The 21,947-nt window shown below is 41.6% G+C and overlaps 1 protein-coding gene across 22 annotated transcripts in view; it reads left to right on the top strand.

Moving 5' to 3' along the window:
* Positions 1-21,947, top strand: part of APBB2 (amyloid beta precursor protein binding family B member 2) — a 170,071-nt gene that overhangs the window by 29,365 nt on the left and 118,759 nt on the right. The window lies entirely within an intron of this gene.

The following is a 21,947-nucleotide window of genomic DNA, read 5'->3' as shown; positions in this document are numbered from 1 at the left end:
CGAGGAGGATAGACTGACTGCAATTGCCACTTTTATGGATAGCTGACTTGACTCTGGCTTGGATTGACCATGTGGGTGGACGGCTTCTGCCTGTAGACGATGCCATTCATCTTTCTATTTGGAATCTGATTATTGTGCTTAGGCAAGAAGCCAATCCTCCAATCAATCATGTGTATGTATTATAAGTTCATATAGTAGGTGCTCCTCTTGCAGGGCAGGTAACAGCAAATTCTCATAAGCGGGAATATACAAGAATGTTTCTAAATGTCAAAGAAATAAAAGCCACTGGTGTCATGAGCAATTGGAAGTCAGCCTCTGTGAATAAGTAGGCTCTTTCCAATCACATCAGTCAGATTGTTGAGGTATCGGAATATTTCCAATGTGTAAGGTACTGTTAATCTTCTGTCTCTGTGGAATTAGTGAAAAGAACTCCTGATCCCTTCTAAAACTGGGAGACCCAGGCCTTGATCAGGTACTTCCTATGGAGGATGACTATCATCAGGGATGAAGGAATCAAGGAATGCCCTCCAGATGTGTTGGTCTCCAACTCCAGTCAACTTCAGTTAGCATGGTCAACAGTCAAGGATTATGGGAGTTGCAGTCCAGCAAGTTGTGGAAGAACAACTTCTGGTCTAGACCGATTCATGTTGAAATTCACTGAGGTTAGAGCGCATGCATTGAGCGCACTGTTCACCTTATTGGGCTCAAGCTGATGCAGATATTCTCAGATCAGGTGAAGTGCAGACAAAACCATGCTGCAGATGTTGAATGGCTGAAAATAGTGGAACTCTGGGATTTTTCTCATCATCCGTTTCAAGGTGAAGTTGAGCCTTCAGTGAGCCAGAAGTGGTCTCTTCTTGAGTTGAGCTTCTTGTATGCCATTCCTTCCTGTAAATAGATAAGATAAAATTAAGATAAGGGATCATTATCCCAGATGAAAAAAGCCACCCCATCACAGCAAAATTAATCTTTCTGGGGCTTCTGTTATTGCTGGTTCACTTTACTTGTCCTGTGCAGAAGCTGTTTGGCTGCCCAGTATCTTGGCCATTCATCCTTATTTGTCTTTGTTTCTTGGCTTCCAGAGATGTCAATCTGTTCCTTTCTGGCTCTCTGAGGCATGATTCTTTCCATCCGCCGTTACTGGAACAATATAGCACTGCCTTCTACAGAGGGCATATTGTTGAATCAACAATGTAGCCCATTGATTTTACTAAGTGTTCAAAGACTAAGGTCTTGCTCAGCATTAGAAGGCATAGAATATTTCTTTCCATGAGCCTTCTGTCCCTACAAACTTGAGGTGTGGTTAGCCAAGTTTTTGTTGTTGTTAGTCAAGGTATTTGGGCTTGTTCTGTTTCCAAGGCAGCTCCCTGGAGACTGAAGGTGTATTTTGGTGCTACAGTCCAGGCAAGCCAAAAATGTAAACTCTCCATGTAGCTATTGGCTAGACCAATTACAGGCCAAAGAGATGGGAATACAGTCGTACCTTGGGTTACATACGCTTCAGGTTACAGACTCCGCTAACCCAGAAATAGTACCTCGGGTTAAGAACTTTGCTTCAGGATGAGAACAGAAATCATGCTCCAGTGGCGTGGCAGCAGCAGGAGGCCCCATTAGCTAAAGTGGTGCTTCAGGTTAAGAACAGTTTCAGGTTAAGAACAGACCTCTGTAACGAATTAAGTTTTTAACCCAAGGTACCACTATATCTCATTCTTACAAGTTTTGATTTTTATTTATTTAATCAGTGGAACTGAGGGCAAAACATTTACCACACTAAGATTAAAATGTGGTGGATCTCTTGGCCTAGAAGTCAGACCTGGCCTATGGAGTGATTCTTGACCAGCTCTTGTCCTGAAGAGTGATCAGGTTTCATCTCCTCTATAGCATAGAAAACAAACAACTAGCTGTTTTTGGGTGTGGTGTGGTGGGCAGGCTTTAAACTTTTCTGGGCTTATTTACAAGCTTGGCATATATAATTAAATCTTTTGCTTTTGCTTTCCTGAGTTCTAAATCCCAGCAGCCTTAAAGATGAATAAATCTGATGCTCTACAGACTCTTAACTGGACAGGTGTCCTGATAAAAAGAACTTTCCATTATTGTTTCTAGAAATGCCCTACAGCAGCCTCGTAAGCAACTGGTCATGGGGGTGACCACCTACACAACCTGCTCCACTTTCCAGCTCTCTCTTCTTTATGAACAAGAGGATAGACTTTGGTCTTGTGCTTTAGAGACGGTGGCCTAGTTCTTACAAACAGCAGGTGGAGCTGCACTAGTTGCTAACACCTGCAGTCTCATCAGGGCTGGAGAGTAATGAGCTTGTAATACAGTTTCATTTCAATAAGATTGACCCCACGATGATTGCATTTTCTCATTAACTGCACACAGGAAATGTGTCTACTAGAAGTAATTGATCTTTCATTTCCTAAGGTGAAATTTTCTTGGGCATGTTACAATAATATTCCATTCCACACTTGGGTTGTGTTTCTCTCCTGGTCCCTGTTTTTCAAAGTGTTAGGCACAAAACCACTCCATAGAAGCTCACTGTAAGTTTATGTGAAATAAAAGTGACTGAACTTACCTTGGCTGAAAGTTAAAAATAAATAAATACTAGAATACAGTGGCACTTTGGGTTAAGAACTTAATTAGTTCTGGAGGTCCGTTCTTAACCTGAAACTGTTCTTAACCTGAGGTACCACTTTAGCTAATGGGGCCTCCTGCCCTTGCCACACGATTTCCGTTCTCATCCTGAAGCAAAGTTCTTAACCCGAGGTAATATTTCTGGGTTAGCGGAGTCTGTAACCTAAAGCGTCTGTAACCCGAGGTACCACTGTATACTAAAAGGGAAATTCTGTAAAGTTTAGACCATCAAAGGAAAATGATGGGCAATAACCAGTGTTAGTCATCCTAAGAATCCTTAAGTCCATTTATTTCAATGGGTCTACTTTGAGTATGTTGGGGTTTACCCGATGTTTCAGGTTTGAATTCTTATTTCTGGCTGAGTGTATCCATATAACTCAGTGGATAGTAGATATTCAAAACTACCTGGCATTTAATTTGTTAATCTTTAGAAGTTGATGAGAAGGTAAATTGCCGTCCATTAAGCTATTTGGAAATACCTTTTGTTCTGAGTCGTCAAGGCAAATATAAATAAATGCAAAATAAATGTTGAAGATGTCAGTGTCCATCTATGTGGATGCTGAAGCCATCCACAAAGGACCCAACAGAGGACCCACAGTTGAGACTTTCTATTTTTTTCTGACCTTCACCAATTTTCTTACAACCACTTGCCTGTTCCCCAGACCACAATTGGCAATGCTAACACATTTTCCACTCCTGCCACTAGGAAATATGCTTCAGCCTGCTACTGCAGGGATTTGGGATTTGGCTAAAAGCGCTTTAAGAGAGTTGCTGTTTTGGGGTGGGATTCAATCACATACTGGCATGCTTATAGTTGATTGCAGAACAAAACTATTTCTCCAAAACACCAGGCTTTTTGCAACAAGGAAAGTGACAGGAGAATGCATTGGAAAGTGTAGGATAACACTTGCATTGACGCAGCAGCATCTAACCTCCCCACAAACAAATCAGAATGAATGCTCATTAAATATCCAACTAAATCTGATCTCCTGCAAACAAAACAGGATGAATGCTCCATAAACAGCTCATCTATAAATGCCCAAAGAACCCGTTGAGAAGGCTGGTCTGAGCTAAATTTTCTCAGTTTTGCTTCAGTTGCCTGGAAGACCCAGGGAGTCAAAGCAAGAATAAATTTAGTTGCTGAAGCAGTCCTTTTGGAATGCTTTGTTCAAGTCGAAGCGCTACTGTACCGGCTTACAAGTCATCAAATAAAGAGATAATGCATCTTAAAAAAAAAAAGGACCAGGTTTTGCATATGCTTTGTATGTGTCCATTCATTTGCGTAAATACAAATTTACAGATACGTGTGATGCATTAAATAAAAATACAGTACAGCACACCGTAATGGGACCTGCCCAGGTGGCAGCTGTTGATGGGCAACATCAAGGCCCCTGATCTCCCTTCATATGGTTCTTAAACTTTAAACCAGACTTGGGCCAAGTCAAGTAGAAGACTGTAAAGTCAGAGACATGGCCATCCTACCAGTCTTTTCAGAGACATCCTGAATGGGATCCGCTTTCTTCTACTGTTGAGGAAATCCTTCCTTCTCTCATATTTTGTCGATTTCTACTTGTGGTATAAACCTCTCAAGAAACTGTGGAAACTGCTGAGTATATGGAAACTCTCTCTCGCAAGTCTCGTATATTGTAATGGGATCTTGTTTAGAAGAAGTATTTAATGGATTGGACTATTATTTCCTTATAAGGAGCTGTTTTTATAATACCCCATTCGCTCTCTACTTTCTAAATTTGGGTGCAGGAAGTTTCTGCTGCTAGAACTTCACATGCATCCACAAATAGAGGAGATTCTTAACCCATTGTTTGGAGCCAGTATGCAAAGGAGCGGTGTAGAGGGATGTTTGCCAGGAAGAAGGGATAGGCAGGCTAAGAGGTGCTTAATCCTTTTCCTGCTTGTTTGCTGTCTTTTCTTTGCAACGTTATTCCAGCATTTGATTGAAAAATGTATTGGTGCGTTGGCTGGGCTCATAATGCTGAGGAAAGAGTAGGGGTGGGGAAAGGTTTAAGCACTTCCTCCCAAGTTAAATGGACGTGGGTGGCGCTGTGGGTTAAACCACAGAGCCTAGGACTTGCGGATCAGAAGGTCGCGGTTCGAATCCCCGCGACGGGGTGAGCTCCCATTGCTCGGTCCCTGCTCCTGCCCACCTAGCAGTTCGAAAGCACGTCAAAGTGCAAGTAAATAAATAAATAGGTACCGCTCCGGCGGGAAGGTAAACGGCGTTTCCGTGCGCTGCTCTGGTTCGCCAGAAGCGGCTTAATCATGCTGGCCACATGACCTGTATGCCGGCTTCCTCGGCCAATAAAGCGAGATGAGCGCCGCAACCCCAGAGTCAGTCACGACTGGACCTAATGGTCAGGGGTCCCTTTACCTTTTACTCAAGTTAAAATGGTCAGATGCAAATTGGCTGCCATTAATTGTGAATGGTGCAGATACATTTAAATTGTTGGGTTTTCCAGCCATGAACACTAAAGCTGTGTAAGGAAAGGAGCACGTCCTGTCTTTTTTTAAATTGCAAGAAAACCCAGCCCTCAAGAGCTTCCTTCCTTCCTTCCTTTCTTCTGTATCAAAGTAATGCAGGAATCCAGCTCTGAGTCACATCATAGATCCATCTATGAACCATGTCTGGCAGAAGCTTGAGAGCTAAATGCCTGGACATCTTGAGCAAAGCTCTGTCACAGCTTTGCTTCTTGAATCAAACTTGTAATATCGTACATATGTTCAAAGTATGTTTTCTGCTACATATGTTAAAACCCTTCATCTGGTTTTGGAATTCTGTTTCTCCTTCTTTAAAAAACAACACACATTTATTTTAATTTGCTGTGAGATTTCTTGATGTAATGACTCCTTGACATACCCAGTCTTTTTGAAAACAAAGCCACTCCTTGCTTAAAAGAAAATTAAATGACTAAAAATTCAGGTAAGAACTTAGCATTTAATTTCATAAATTCTCAGCTCTCTCTCTGTGTGTGAATCAGAACTATAATACTTCTAGAGAGTACTTTTTGTTTATGGAGCCAGTCAGCCTGTAGGTTGTTGTTAATTTTATCAGTCATTCAACATTTTTCACTTCCAAGCTAACTGAAAACACCCTTCCTGGAGATATTTTTTAATCACTTCCACTGTGATCTCTGGACTGATAAGGATGCCTGCATCCATAGAAGAACAGCATTTAAAGCAAAACATTCTCAGAACGCTGCATTCATTTTCCAAAGAAAGGTTGTTTTTTTAAACGCTTGCTTTGTTACATAAATTACTCATTCAAAATGCCAGAGAGAATGTTAAGTAAAGCAAATAAGCACAAAGATATTTCTCCTGTAACACTCATTCTCACCACAGAAATAATAACTGGAAGTAGAAGCAAAATAAACAAGGGCTTGTATGATGCGCCAGCCAGTCATTTCCTTCCAAAGCAGTTGCAGCTACCTTCAGTATACATTAATCACAAAGCAAATCTTACTCAGTTGGTAGTATCCTTACATGATACATATGGATAATATCTCTTCATATTGCAGGTATGGCATTAAGTATCTTAATGTATTTTTAATCTTTTGTACATATGTTCAAAGTATGTTTCCTGCTACATATGTTAAAACCCTTCATCTGGTTTTGGAATTCTGTTTCAGAGTGGCTGAGGAAACCCAGCCAGATGGGTGGGGTATAAATAAATTAATGATGATGATGATGATGATGATGTTCCCCAATATCAGATATCCCTGCTCACAGATAACTAGCATTCTACAGACAGAGAGGTTAGTCTAGAACCTTCTCTCTAATGTGCTCTTTGTGGATTTACAGAGAGCTTTTTTTAATGTAAGGGAGCATTTAGACACTCACACTTTCATGGCCACCAGCTGTCTGAATTGATACAGTCTGGAAATGGGTAGGTCACATGAGGCTGCTGACTGCATAGCTTGGCTCTTAGACAGAAAACAAGTAACATTTCCAGGTCAAGCCATTTAGAAATTTATTTTTGAAATACAGTTTTTATAGCTCCAACAAAATGGTGTGTGCTGCAGTGATGGTCTTCTGCTGATTTATAGAATTGTGACTCCTACTTTTTTGCCAGTTACCCATGATGCTTACGCTCTCTTTTCTCTCCCTGCATTTAGCGCCTCAAGCTGTCAATTCTGCCACGCTCTTATGATTCTGTCCATTTCTCTTCCTCTTGCTCTCTCTACCGCAACACTGATTAGGGGAAGCAGAGAGAGCTGAGTGGCACTGAGACATAATAGGACTGTTTTCCTTTCCCCTTCCTGCCCTTTGACATAACATTACAATCAAGCGTTATATGGCAAGCATGTGATACCGTGCTTAGCATCTGGGTTCTGGTAAAAGGATAATTTCCCTGCTGACAGCAAGGAGGCCTTACTGTCATGTGAAATGATGGCTCTTCTAATTTGGAAAGCTTCTGTTTTCAAACGCAAAGTGAATACCTTAAATCAGTAGTTAAAGCGTAAGTGGTGCAATTTTTGGATAAGTTGATTATCCAGAAAGTTGAATTAAATCACTGAGAACTACAGGAACAGGTGATGGCTTTAACAAAGTACGACTTCAGCAGTAGCATAATGGGTTTTTTGATATATATCATCTCAGCCCATTACAGGTTAACGCTTTGCGGTTTCATGTCTTTGGAAGTGTGGCAGGGTGAGCTAAGTATGATGTCTCCGCTTCCCTTGTATTCTGCTGGAATTCCTGATCAACTGGTTCAGATTGTCTATGTTTTCAAGATTACCGTATTTTTCGCTCTATAAGACACACCAGACCACAAGATGCACCTAGTTTTTGGAGGAGGAAAACAAGAAAAAAATATTCTGAATCTCAGAAGCCAGAACAGCAAGAGGGATCGCTGCGTAGTGAAAGCAGCAACCCCTCTTGCTGTTCTGGCTTCTGGGATAGCTGCGCAGCCTGCATTCGCTCTATAAGACGCACACACATTTCCCCTTACTTTTTAGGAGGGAAAAAGTGAGTCTTATAGAGCAAAAAATACGGTATATTGCCTGGCTTTTTATCCTTGGATGTCTCTCTTGTCCAACAAGGTTGTGCCTTGTTTGGAGCTATTCTAGTGCTCAGTGTTGTATGCCAACATCTACAGTGGTACCTTGGGTTACATACGCTTCAGGTTACATATGCTTCAGGTTACAGACTCCGCTAACCCAGAAATAGTGCTTCAGGTTAAGAACTTTGCTTCAGGATGAGAACAGAAATCGGGCTCCCGCGGCGCAGCAGCAGCAGGAGGCCCCATTAACTAAAGTGGTGCTTCAGGTTAAGAACAGTTTCAGGTTAAGTACGGATCTCCAGAACGAATTAAGTACTTAACCCGAGGTACCACTGTACATGTTTATCAAAACATGTAACTCAGCAGTAGATGGTATGCTTTGTGTATAAAAGATCCCAGATCTCTGGGATCCCTGACATCTGTAGGTGGAGCTTGGGAAGACCTGCCTAAGCCCTGGACAGCTGCTGTGAGGCAGTGGCAATACTAAGCTAGTATTGGCTTGTTGGTAGGCCATGGAACCTCACCACTGATTTATGATTGACAGTAGGGTACGGAAAGCTGGTACATCAGCTCCACCCCCTTTTTCTAGTGGGCACCTATTTGAATTCCCACTGAAGAAATTGGCCAGTTTCACCACTGTGCCTCCCTAGATACATCTGGAGTGTGGACCTAGAGGCACACAGTCTCAGATATGCACGTCATGATACTTTAATGGATCGTCTGTCACTATGGAAATTATCACCCCCGCAATATTTTCCTTAACCTCCAAAAGACAAACTTCTTCTCTTAGTTATTTAAATCAGTCTTAACTAGCGCCATTTGAGCCCCTCTGTGCAACAGCAACAGAGTTGTTGCCTTGTAACAACACATGTCAAAATAGAAGGGCATTTCAAAGCAGAGGTGTAACAGCAATTTGCTGAGGCTCTTCCTTGGCTGAACAAGGGTCTCACAGAGGCAAGCAGTTTTCCATTAACGTAAGTTTGAAGGGGAAGTAAAAAACCATACTCCTTACAGGGTGCTCTGGAGACACATGATTGTCTCATTTTATCCTCTTAACAAGTCCTGTTAGGCTGTCTAGTGAGGCTTATAGATGAATTTTATTTGAAACCAAGGACTCTGGTTCATGTCTGTCTGCTACTACACCATACTGGCATAGTACAGTGGTACCTCTAGTTACATACGCTTCAGGTTACATACACTTCAGGTTACAGACTCCGCTAACCCAGAAATAGTACTTTGGGTTAAGAACTTTGCTTCAGGATGAGAACAGAAATTGTGCTCCGGCGGCATGACAGCAGCAGGAGGCCCCACTAGCTAAAGTGGTGCTTCAGGTTAAGAACAGTTTCAGGTTAAGAACTGATCTCCAGAACGAATTAAGTTCTTAACCCAAGGTACCACTGTATTTGTGAACACAGAAGTACACAGGTGTGAGACCAGGGATGGAGAACCTGCTGACATCCAGATAATCTTGGCACTCTGAAGTGTGCAAAGCTTTTCACATAGATTGTCTTGCTGTCCTTACACTATCCCTGCCAGATAGCTGATCATAAGCCCTCCTTTTGCAGATGGGGGCTGGGGCTGAAAGAGAGTAGCTTGCGTAAGGGCCCCCACTGAGTTGATCCAACAGGCAAGATGGGAACCAAGATATTCTGGGACCTCAACCCAGGTTTTAAGTCAACATATAACCCAAATTCTTGATGTAACAGAGTTTTATCCTTTTTTATTTTAGTCTATATAATCTTTACAACAGAAGACTTTACAACCAGAATACACCAAATAAACCAAAATACGAGCAAGAACATGACTCACGTGTTTTCATTTGTACCAAATTCTTCTCAGTACCAAATGCATTACCTATGTTCCCATCTGCACTATACAGTTAAAACATTACTGTATCACTTTGAACAGTCATGGCTTCCCCCCAAAACCCTGGAAATTATAGTTAAGTGTATTGAGAGTTGTCAGGAGACTCCCTATTCTTTTCTCAGAATTCCCTTTGAAATGGAATTGACTGTTAAAATACTCTGCAAATTTTAGCTGTGTGAGGAAAATAGGCATCTCCTAACAACTCTCAACACAGTTAACAAACTACAGTTCCCATAATTCTTTATATGGGTAGTGCAGAAGCTCATAGAAAGCCCCTCGATTCATCATTAAGGCAAACTGTACTGTTGTTTGGATTAATTTCTTATGAGAAACACATAACACTACTAAAAATATGGACAGTAACAAGTTTCCACATACAGTGGAAACTTGGGTTAAGTACTTAAGTACACTTTAGCCAATGGGGCCTCCTGCTGCTGCTGTGCCGCTGGAGCACGATTTCTGTTCTCATCCTGAAGCAAAGTTCTTAACCAGAGGTAATATTTCTGGGTTAGCGGAGTCTGTAACTTGAAGTGTATGAAACCTGAAGCGTATGTACCACTGTATTATGGACTGAGTTCTGGAAAAATGAGCAGCCAGCCAAAAATATGCCTCTCAAGAATGCTTTGCCATTTCCTGACTTTTGTTTACTTTTTTGGGGGGGGGTATACACCAGTACCAAATTGTACATCCTCCAGATTTTTAAAAACCCTTTCTACCCCATAGCAAGACTCAACTCTCCTTTCCCCACCTATAATATTGACTTACCAGCAACAGCTGATATTATTAAAAGTTCATTGCTCCTCGTCACAGAATACATCGCATAAAAGATCAGTTGTTGCCCCAAAGACCACTTACTTGTCATAATACGGAAACAAATATAATAAGTCTGTCAAATTTATATGTCACAGAAGTAGGAAAAAAAGTAAATAATTGAATGGCAATATAAAGCCACTGGGATGTATTGGGACTAGCACTAATATAGTTTTAGAGCAGATTGTTCTTTTGTCTGGAAATGACTTTAATCTTTGCTCTGTGTTGTCTGGGGGACTTTCCATTTTAAAATTTAAACCCCCTTGCTAAAGCAATCTACTCCATGGTGATATCTTAGCCTGGAGAGGGAACTTGTAATAAAGTCTAGGCTATGAACAATCCACTCATGGGTGCGGGTGTGTTCTGAGTAACATGAATGAGATTTCAGAAAAGATCCAGAAACTATGGAGGTGTTCTCATCTTTTTATTTATTTATTTAAATAAATTTTATTAGTATTTTCCACACAACACGAAAAGAGGAGAAGCCCAAACAATCATCATTAAGTCGAATAATAACAATACACAACACAGAAAATCCAACATTCGAAAAACTGAAAAAGCAACAACAACTAAGCAACCAAAACAAATCCATATCTTACAAGTTAATAATATAAACACTATAAAAACAACAAAACATCGACTTCCACCAATCCCACAGCACCTCCTTTATCTCATTGTGTCTTCCTGTTTTCCTGTTTTCCTTATCATCTCTATCCTAACATCTAGATATAAATCCCTCTTTCTTATCCTTTCACTTCACAAGGTTATTGCAGACTCAGCCAGATTTCTGTCCTCAAACCTTGACTTCTGAGGTATTCATTTAGGCACTTAGGTATTCTCATTTTATGTAATTTTGATAAACATGTAGATTTTGGACTGGATTTGTATTCCATGCCAAGAAGAATAAAGGGAGGAGGATTTGCACAAATCACACAAACCCTGTACAGTTGAGAGATACAACAAAATAAGATGATATTCTTTCCCCCATGTTGTTTAACGTCTACATAAAATTACCGGGGGGGGGGGTGTCATTTGGAGATTGGATAGAGTTTGTTATGGACTGGAGGAGGGTGAAGCTGTTGTAGCTTAATCCAAATAAGACACAGCTACTGATGATGGGCAATTTGGTCAGGGAGGCAGTGTCCACCCTGCTCTTAATATCGCTTGTAACTTTTGTGGACCTCTTTGCCACGTTCCCATGTAATAGGAACTTTGCATGAGCTGCATGCCGGGGCCTTCAGCCTGATTGCTTCCACTTTGCTTCTCCCCGGCATGAGAAACGCAATAGCTTAGCATTGTGTCTGAACCTATAATCATTGTTTGTTTCTCCCTAACAAACTGCAACCATTAAGCCAACAACAAATTTTGGTTTGGGGCTAGCTAGTGGTTATAGTTTGCCAGAGTTGAAACAAGCCATCATCTGAGTACAGGCACAATGTTTGCTGTCTTGTGCCCAGAAACGAGCAAAGTGGGAGCTATTGGACTGTGTACACCATCCTTTAGCTTGTGTACAGCATGGTTAATTTGGATGTAATTAATACATGAATAAATGATTGTACTGTATATGCATGTAGAGAAATGCAGTTGCTATCTCACTGGACTAAGGTTGCTGTTTTGGAGTAAAGCAGCTACTGTGTTGCTATATTCTTAACTGCAAGAAAAAGGGTAAGCTGCAGAATAAACCAGTAAATTAGAAGAACATTCAGGCCTTTCTAGAACATTCAGTTCTTTGTTTGCTTTGGTTGTTAAAGACACCAGAAGTTTACTTGTCACCAAAGGGAATGGAGTTACCCCTATGTAGTTAAGCAGGCTACAGATTACTTGGTTTCTTAGCAGCTCAAGATGACTTTAATATAAGGCTATGGTTTCCACCCTCATAAACAACAATGCTCGTATTATGCTTGCACATAAAAGAGGCGAGGAATGGGGTGGGGCAGGACTGCTATGAATTTGCCCCTTACATAGTCTTGGTGGTGAAATCCTTGATGAAATAAGGGTGTAATTTTTATGTTCTTAAACAAATACAGCAAAGTAATAGCCGGTTTCAGAACGTGGAAAAAAATTGAAACCAGATGTTTTTGATTAACCAGAGAAATAACAAATTAAACAAAATAGAAAAGTCGCGACCAGTTACTCACTGAGACAGCTGCTCCTCACTTGCCTGCCTGAGAAGGATGATGGATGGCTTGCCTCAAGATGAGAACAATCTGCTTCGTTTTGTCACCATTTTCAAAGAGGGTTTGAGTCTGTCAGCTGAAGTATTTTAGCCATGAGTGAAGAAAGGGTGAGGAGATCTTAAAGTGCCTTATTTGAAAAAAACTATATCCCTTGAAAAAGAGTTCAGCACCTCTCAGGAATCAGAACTACAAGCTTGTTTTTCTACACAGCTGTATCCACCCCACCTTTCAGAGTATTTTATGGTCTCCATCTCATTTATAATGGCGCCTTCTTTGAGGGCTCTGCTCTTACCTGAATGTATAAAATGCTGGAAAACCCCACGAGCCTAGATTTTGCAAGTGTGCCTTTTTAATTCTTAAAGTGGAATGTAGCAAGTGAATTAGACAGCCCTACACATATGATTAAGACTGCAGTCCTATGCACACTTAACCTGAGGGTAATTTTTCATTAAACTTGGTGGTACTTACTTCTCGGTAGACATGGGCAGGATTGCACTGTTAAATTCCTCAGTATCAGAAATCCTAATGAGTTCAGTAAACTTTAAAGGTAAAGGGACCCCTGACAGTTAAGTCCAGTCGTGAATGACTGGGGTTGCGACTCTCATCTCGCCTTACAGGCTGAGGGAGCCGGCGTTTGCCCGCAGACAGCTAAATGTGTAAGGGACTGCAGTCTGAACCTCTTTATGTGCTGAAAGGTTAAGGTCACATCCACACCAAACATTTAAAGCACTCGTATACCTCTTTTGCAGTAATGGCTTCGCTCAAAGAAGCATGAGAACTGTAGTTAAGGGTGCCGAGAATTGTTTCCTCACAGAGTTGCATCACCCATAAAGAGTGTTAGAAACTCAGATATATAAACTAGGTGCCACATGGCTCCTTAAACCAGGATTACAGTCGCCAGAATGGAATGCCTAGTTGCCATTTTGGAGTCAGGTGACTCAAAAGTCATATTTTTCAATACAACCTGTTGGTTCCTGAAATTCGTTCTGATTGTGCAGATAAAATATAGGATAGAATTCTGCAGGATTTGTTGCTGTTGTGTGAAAACAGTCAAGATCCAAGGACTCACAGGCACGCACCTCCAGATGGCGGAGACATCAGGCACAAGTGGCCAGTATTCGGGTACAAAACGCGCCTGGCGCCTGACAAATTTCTAATGCTGCCCATAAACCATTGTTCCCTGGATTCTTTTTGTTTGGAGTTGTGAGGCACTATAGCTGTCAAAGCAGTGTAAGAGTGCTTTAAATGTATGGCACGGATGCAACCTCAGTTTTTGTCATTAGGTTTTTCTGCTTTATCCTTTGACCAACTTCCTGCAGCTGCCAATTAATAAGTGCACCTGGGTTCCAGCTTTCTCACACTGACAAGGCCAGTGCTATGTGTTGCTACAGCCTTCTTGCTAAAATTGCTAATAATAACACCCCAGACCCTGGCTTCAACATTATCCTCCAGGTACTTATAATGAGGAAAAGTTGATGGAGCAGAGAAGGATTCATTTGAGTTATGTTCTTGGATGTGTTTTGCATAAGCCCTTCCCTGTGTCTCTCTTTGTATTACCGTTTTTGGGTGTTTCCCCCCTACCCCAGGAAACTGTATAAACATTAATGTATGGGATTTTTGATTTTAAAATAGATTTTATTAAGCTGCGATAGGACCGAAATACTACCAGTTGTAGCTTGGTTAAAGTAATAAAAATAGTAAAAATAAACAAGTGTTTCTAATAGTTTTACAAGGCATTCATGAATCACATGTTGGCTAGAGATTAACTGAAGCCTTCATTTGCTAGATGGATATTCATAAAAGGCACTATATTTAATTGTAGACTAATTTTGTACTGAGACTTTGATATTTGTGCCTTCTATACGCTTTATTGGGCTGGATCCAAAAGTCCTTCCATGAACGGAAGGAGATTTGGTTCATACTTTTGTTAGCAGTGCAGTCCAGGTCTAATATTGTAAATTCCCTTCGTTCATATTTTCCCTTAAAATTGTTCCATGGTCCACAAACATTCTCTCACACATACCCATTCAAGGCTGTTTCCCCTCTTCTCTGCTGCGCAAAGTTGGAAGCATTTTGTTAACAGTGCGTTTTTAAGCATATTTCTGGCTGAAAGCAAGGGCTATCTGGCATTGTCCTCATGCTCATAGTCTGGCCAGTGATGTGTCCAGTCACTGTCTCTGGGCCTACCTGACAAGGTGGTTGTTGGAATAAAGTGGGGAAGGGGAGATCTATATATGCCACGCCACCCTGAGCTCCTCTGAGGAAGGATGGGACATAAAGTGCATCTGAGGATCCCTGGTTATGTTGAATTTATCTCTGATCTATTATGGTCTCTCAAGTTAGTTCCCCTAACCCCCGTTTTTATGCTGAGAAGAAAGTCTTGCTGAAAGAACCTGTCATCCAAAGCAAATAGTAAGATATTTGCAATCAGTTTAACTTAAGAGCTGAACTGCTGTTGTTGACTTAAAAGAAGCCTAAGTGTTAAAACCAACAGAAACTGCTAAATGAGTGGGTATTAGAAAACAGTTCTGTGATTATACAGTTATGTAAATGCCACTCCCTCTGAATTGGTTCATTCTTAACTACAAAAGTGTTAACTTTAAAGAATAAATGAACATACATCTTGATGTAGGTGTGGTCACTATGCGAATATTATTCCCCTATTTATATTAGACCCTAGAAAAACTTGAGTACATTTTTACCCTCTGTTGATATGGAGGATGATGGACATTTCCAGGGCTTGCACAGATGTTATTTTGGCTTTATTTTAATTCCACTAGGTCACCCTAGAACTGAATTGACTTGTCAGGTTGCCTTAGGCAAGGCATAGTTTTCTTATTTTACACATTGCATTGTTTAGACATAGCCTTAGATTTCTGTATGCAAATGTAATGCAGCAACCACACCTTAGCAAATTTGTATTGTACAGTTTCTGCTTTTTAGGGAGCTGTGATCGTCTGCATCTGTTTGTTGGAGATATATACTGCAGTGGGTGGGACTTGGGTTTGCCTCTGTATAACATGTGAAACCCACTCAGCTTTCATTTCCAACTTGGAGATAATAACGCAGTCGCCCTGTGAAGGTAGATCAGCAAGGATAATTGTGTGGTAACATATGTGAAGTACTTTGAATAAAGTGTTCTTGTTATTATGGGGACAGCAAAATTAAACTGGGAATTCTAAATAAATCTTCTAGCACGACATAAGAATGTAAAAAAGATTGTTCAAAACCTTGATGAGGAGATGCTTCTGCGCTATTTTACCAAGTAATGTCTGTCCCTACCTTTTCTCCCAGTTTAAAGCAAGACTATAATAACATTTATAGTCACATCTGAAGGCTAAAAAAGGGTTCCAATAGCTAACAATTTCCAGGAGAACTTAAAAGTAATAGATTGTAGCTGCATGAATTGCTTTAGAAATGGTATGTTGATGCCTTCAAAATGCTGTGAGAGCCATTGTGCTGCTGGCACACTGAACCAAAACAAATTATGTGGACATAAATCTTATTTATTTCAATGGATCTTTCTCGGACATAATATGCTTAGGAGCACAGTATTTGATATCTAAGGCAGTTGGGAAGCTCAGATTTAGGTTTTTTCCGCCCCTCAACAAATGACTACAATGCATCTTGATTACATAAAAGCTGCCCAAAACAAAAAACCTGAAAATCTATGGTGGTCCTTCAAATGCCGTTAGGGAGACACACTTAAAAAAAAAAAAAAGTTTTGTAGACTGCACAGTATCATCAAGCAACAGACTTGTTGAAGACTGCATTCAGACAGAACTTCTTTCTGTTTCCCTGACATTTCCTTTCCTGATAATTCTTGCAAATTCTTCAAAGTGATTTGAATAATGCCTTCTGAATATTCTGGACTACAGCTCCCATAAGCTCTGGTTGCTGGCTGGAGCCGATGGGAGTTGTAAGTAAGTTGAAAGCATCTGCAGGGCTGTCACCCGCAAGAAGAACAACCCCTGTTTGGGGTTATCATAAAGGTAGGTCAGGCTGTGAACAGGAGCAGATTTTATTTCCCCCCTGGCTTTGCTTATCAAAGATCACACAGCCTTTGCTTTGCAAAGAGGGCAAACCTCCAGGTTCACTGCACCTTATTTATTCAATGGGTATGGTATTTTTATCACACGGCAACTTTTTCTTCAACTCTCCTCATACCCTACCATGCTTTGGGTGGGCATGCTTAGTCCTCCTTGCCCCCCCCCCATTAGTTCAGCAGTTTGTTTCTAAAATGAAATTTTGTTGTTGTTTAGTCGTTTACTCGTGTCTAACTCTTCGTGACCCCATGGACCAGAGCACGCCAGGCCCTCCTGTCTTCCACTGCCTCCCACAGTTTGGTCAAACTCATGCTGGTAGCTTCGAGAACACTGTCCAGCCATCTCGTCCTTTGTCGTCCCCTTCTCCCTGTGCCCTCAATCTTTCCCAGCATCAGGGTCTTTTCCAGGGAGTCTTCAATCCTCATGAGGTGGCCAAAGTACTGGAGCCTCAGCTTCACGATCTGTCCTTCCAGTGAGCACTCAGGGCTGATTTCCTTAAGAATGGATACGTTTGATCTTCTTGCAGTCCATGGGACTCTCAAGAGTCTCCTGCAGCACCATAATTCAAAAGCATCAATTCTTCGGCGATCAGCCTTCTTTATGGTCCAGCTCTCACTTCCATACATCACTAGAAATTTTATTACACCGTGTTAAACTATTTCTTTTTTACTCTTGAAAAACAGTTCCGTGAGAGGTGTGCTTGTGTGTGGCTTTGTGATTGACGTATGAGCCAGCCAATCTGTGCTGTCCAAGTTAGGCATCTTCTGCAAATTGGTGAAAGTTTTCCCCCTGAGCTCAATCTAGGAGCAGTAAACTGTGGTGGTTGTGCTTCTACTGGGCATGCCATTAAAGAGGCGTATGTTGGTGTGCTTACCAACATATTTTCACAGTCTAAAGCCCCATCAGACAGTCTGACTCACAAAATAAAGGTTTATTTCTTATGGAAGGACATATGCACTGACAAGCATACTGACAGACACTTGGTGATTCAGATGGTGCTCAGCTTTATTCAAAGTATTTCATTGCAGGGGAAAATGATAAAACAATTTTTCATGCTTATGTCACCTGCTTGTATCCTGGTTTGTAATACATGAGTCAGCTTTCAGCTTAAGTACTAAAAATTCATGTATGAGCTTGCAGGAAAGAAGAAAATAAAATAATAATAATAATGAGAAAATAACAAATAAGAACGTTTTTGAACATGCCTTTTTGCTAGCTAGTATTTCCTCATCTGAAATTATATTTTTACTACAATAAGCTCCAGAGCTGAATATATACTTGCTCTAGTCTCATTCACAAGTGCCTAAAAAGTCATTCTAGGCGCATCCAATTGATGTGCGATCGCCAAAGCGATCTGGACCTGGATTTTGGTCCTGGGAGAGGGCAGGGCTGGGGTGGGGTGGGCCGTAACAGGTCAAAGGATCCTGATGCACGTAGGGACCAGGCACATGCAACTGAGTGTAGGATGAAGGTCTACTGGTCTTTCAGTTACACAAGTAATTGAATTAAGACATTTTAAAACAGTGAAGAAACTGGTGTGAATTACAGGCCATCGCCAAACCTTCGGTTAGGAAGTTTTTGTACCCAATAATGCCATATTGTTAATTTACAAAGGGTGGGTGGGTGGGGAGCTTATTATAACACACAGCATATCAAAACTGTTGGTGAATACATTGTGTAATACTGCTGTATTCAATTTCTGTAATGGTTAATTCGGCCCTTTCCCAGTTATCTCTATCTTTGTGGACATCTCTCTAATCTGTCCATAATTGACTCTCAGTAGAAGCTTGTATTTCCACAAAGAGGAATATTTCCAGTGAGTGGCAGAGTAATTAACCTTTGCTTCAGGAGAAGACAAGTCAGTGGCTTCTGAGCCCAGGCCTGGGAGTTGACTTGGCACTTGAGTTGTGAACTCTATTCCTGACTTTTGTAGCTGTTCAGTATGACCTTGAACAAGCAGTGAAAACTCTTGCCTCAAGCTTTTCTTACATTTTAGACTTTATTCATACATATTATAGCTTTATAGTAATGGTACATGTGCTAGGGTTAGTATTCCTTCCGAAGCAGGCTGGCGATCTGTTTTATTAGATCACAGCTAGCCTTTACTACAGAAAAATTGCAGGGAGATGAGGAAAGTGCTGTAATTATCTTTGAGCCCAAAGCCACCACAGGACTTGTTTTCATTGCACCTTCCAGGATTATGCGTGATTTTAATAACTGTCCAGTGAGGAGAGATAATTTCCCTCCCTCCTTTTTATATTTTCTATAAAAGGATATGTCAAATTAAATAATCATGAGGCTTTAGATCCCAGTATGTGCGTAAATGTAGGATTCTGGCAGAGAGCGGCATGCATTCCAAGCCCAAAGAAATGAACCCATTAAGTGTTATGGAACTCCTTTTTATTAGCCGTAACATGGTTTCTTCTGGTGACATCACTAAACTAAGGATTTTTTTGTTTCTGCGAACTAAAAATTGTGAAGACTGTTCGATTGCCAGCTTGGATAGCTCAGCTGGTTAGAGCAGGCATAGGCACACTCGGCCCTCCAGATGTTTTGGGACTACAACTCCCATCATCCCTAGCTAACAGGAGCAGTGGTCAGGATGATGCCTGGGTTAGAGTGTGGTGCTGAAAATGCCAAGGCTGCATGTTGGATCCCTGAATGGGACAGCTGCCTAGGAGGTTGGGCTCGATGATCCTCAGTGTCCCTTCCAACTCTATGATTCTATGAACGTCTGGTTTTGAATGCCTGTTAACTGATTCTAAGTGCACACTCTTGCTTAGAACTACTCTGTTGAATAGTGTTCCCCTTTAAGTATATTCGGAATTGCAGGCTTAATTATGCAGGTAGAATGAAGAGCAGTAAGATTGTGAGGGGGTGCAGGGTTATGTTCCAAGAATATTCTGGCAGTAATACTCGCGAGTATTTAAACAAGCCGGATTTCACCCCGTAACAGGTTTTCGCTTATTGGCACCTTTGGAAGCCCACATTTCATCCTGAGCAACGTTGTGAATCTTAACTTCCGTGGTGGTGTGCTACTGAGCGAGCAGAACATTTATCTTCATCTGTACCATATTCTCCATCATTGCAGTGCAGTGATCTGCAAAATCAACTTGTGACAAAGCTTGCCTCTTTGGGTTTCTTACTGCAGTGCAGAAATAGGCTTGGTACGGAAAGGCTATGAACTTCATTTAAAGGATACTTCATTGTGAGCTCTTTAGTTAATCACAGCCACCTTCTAAATAGGTATTGATTACTTTGGGTTTTCCCTTGCTAAGCAGTTTTCAAATGGCTGGCTTTTGCTAAGCTATGAATACTTTCACAGGTCATGCCACTGATAAGCCAAGCATGGGGATCCCTGGAGGCAGACTTTATGATGTGTGAATTGAACTAAATCTGTCCTGTGAAGAGTGGTGACTGTGACAGGTGCCCAACTTTAGTTGGATTGGCCTGGTTTATTTTAGAAAGCCCCATTTGTTCCCTTTATCCCAAATACTGATAGTGTCCCTGTGGTGGGAATAGCCACAACTTTATTTATATATCCAAGTAGCAGGGGACAAGTGATGGTGATTTCAAACTGTTAGGTCTCTGTCTCATATCATTCACTTATATCCTATGCCTACTGGATTAATCCTTAATCCTACTCAATAACAGGTCAGGTTCTGGTCGTATTAAACTCCTGACACCTCTTATGAAGGGATGCAGGTGGCGCTGTGGGTTAAACCACAGAGCCTAGGACTTGCCGATCAGAAAGTCGGCAGTTCGAATTCCTGTGACGGGGTGAGCTCCCATTGCTCGGTCCCAGCTCCTGCCAACCTAGCAGTTCGAAAGCACGTCAAAGTGCAAGTAGATAAATAGGTACTGCTCTGGCGGAAAGGTAAATGGCGTTTCCGTGCACTGCTCTGGTTCGCCAGAAGCCGTTTAGTCATGCTGGCCACATGCTGTACGCCGGCTCCCTCGGCCAATAAAGCGAGATGAGCGCCGCAACCTCAGAGTCGGCCACAACTGGACCTAATGGTCAGAGGTCCCTTTACCTTTACCTTTACCTCTTATGAACAGTGTTATAAACTCAGATATATAAACTGGTTGCCAGATAGCACCTTAAACCTAGGTTATGTCTGCCAAAATGGAATATCTAATCACAATCTTTTTTTCAAGACTACAAAGCAAACAATGTATTGTGTATATCATCAGCATTAATATATTTTACAATTTAATTGCACTTTACCAATTACACTAATCTCTTTTTTTGAAACATGTGAACTAATACACATTTCACACATTTTTACTATCAGTAGCAATTGCTAATTGGCCAACACTAACATAAATGGACGTGACCTGGAAGTGTCTGTGGACAGCGTTGGCTCCCGGCCTTTAGAGTGAGATGAGCACACAACCCTAGAGTCTGTCAAGACTGGCCTGTACAGGCAGGGGTACCTTTACCTTTACCTTAACATAAATGGGTCTCAGCTTCAGCAGTAGTGACCAATCATAAGTCATTCGAATAATTAATATTTATAAATGCTGCGCACCTGCCAAATAGTGGGGATGTCAGTTGCCAAATGGGGGACAGGACATTACATGTGGTTGCAAGTGGACCATTTGCAGTCACAAAACATGCCTGGCACCTGGGGAATTTTAAACACTGCTTATGAAGCCTTCCATTATGACAGCATCTCCAATAGTGAGGAAGGAGCAAAACCCAAAACCACATGGCCAGTCAGGAATTCTGGAAGAAATTATTTTCTGAGTCTAGCTACCTATTTTCAAATAATCATTTGTTGAAGAGATGGGTGAGAAGACAATCTCTTAAGACTTAATTATGATTGTTTGGGCTTCTCCTCTTTTGTGCTTTTGGGCACTCCTATCATGTCTTTCCACCGTGCCTTCCTCTACCCCACCCCAGCAACAAGTAGATAAATGTCTACCGCAAGGGTATTCAGCTTGGTACTCTCCAGTTGCCGTTGTCAAACAAATCCCATTGGCCACAGCTAGCATGACCAATAGTCAAGGATGCTCAGAATTGTAGTCCAACATCTGGGGTCTAAAAAGGTAAAGGTACCCCTGCCCGTACGGGCCAGTCTTGACAGACTCTAGGGTTGTGCGCCCATCTCACTCAAGAGGCCGAGGGCCAGCGCTGTCCGGAGACACTTCCGGGTCACGTGGCCAGCATGACATCGCTGCTCTGGCGAGCCAGAGCCGCACATGGAAACGCCGTTTACCTTCCCGCTAGTAAGCGGTCCCTATTTATCTACTTGCACCCGAGAGTGCTTTCAAACTGCTAGGTTGGCAGGCGCTGGGACCGAACAACGGGAGCGCACCCCGCCGCGGGGATTCAAACCGCCGACCTCTTGATCGGCAAGCCCTAGGCGCTGAGGCTTTAACCCACAGCGCCACCCG

Source organism: Podarcis tiliguerta (genome assembly GCF_965153285.1).
Source record: "Podarcis tiliguerta genome assembly, chromosome: 9".
Lineage (NCBI taxonomy): Eukaryota > Metazoa > Chordata > Lepidosauria > Squamata > Lacertidae > Podarcis > Podarcis tiliguerta.
The sequence above is the reverse complement of the archived record's forward strand: the minus strand, read 5'-3'. Positions and strand labels throughout refer to the sequence as shown.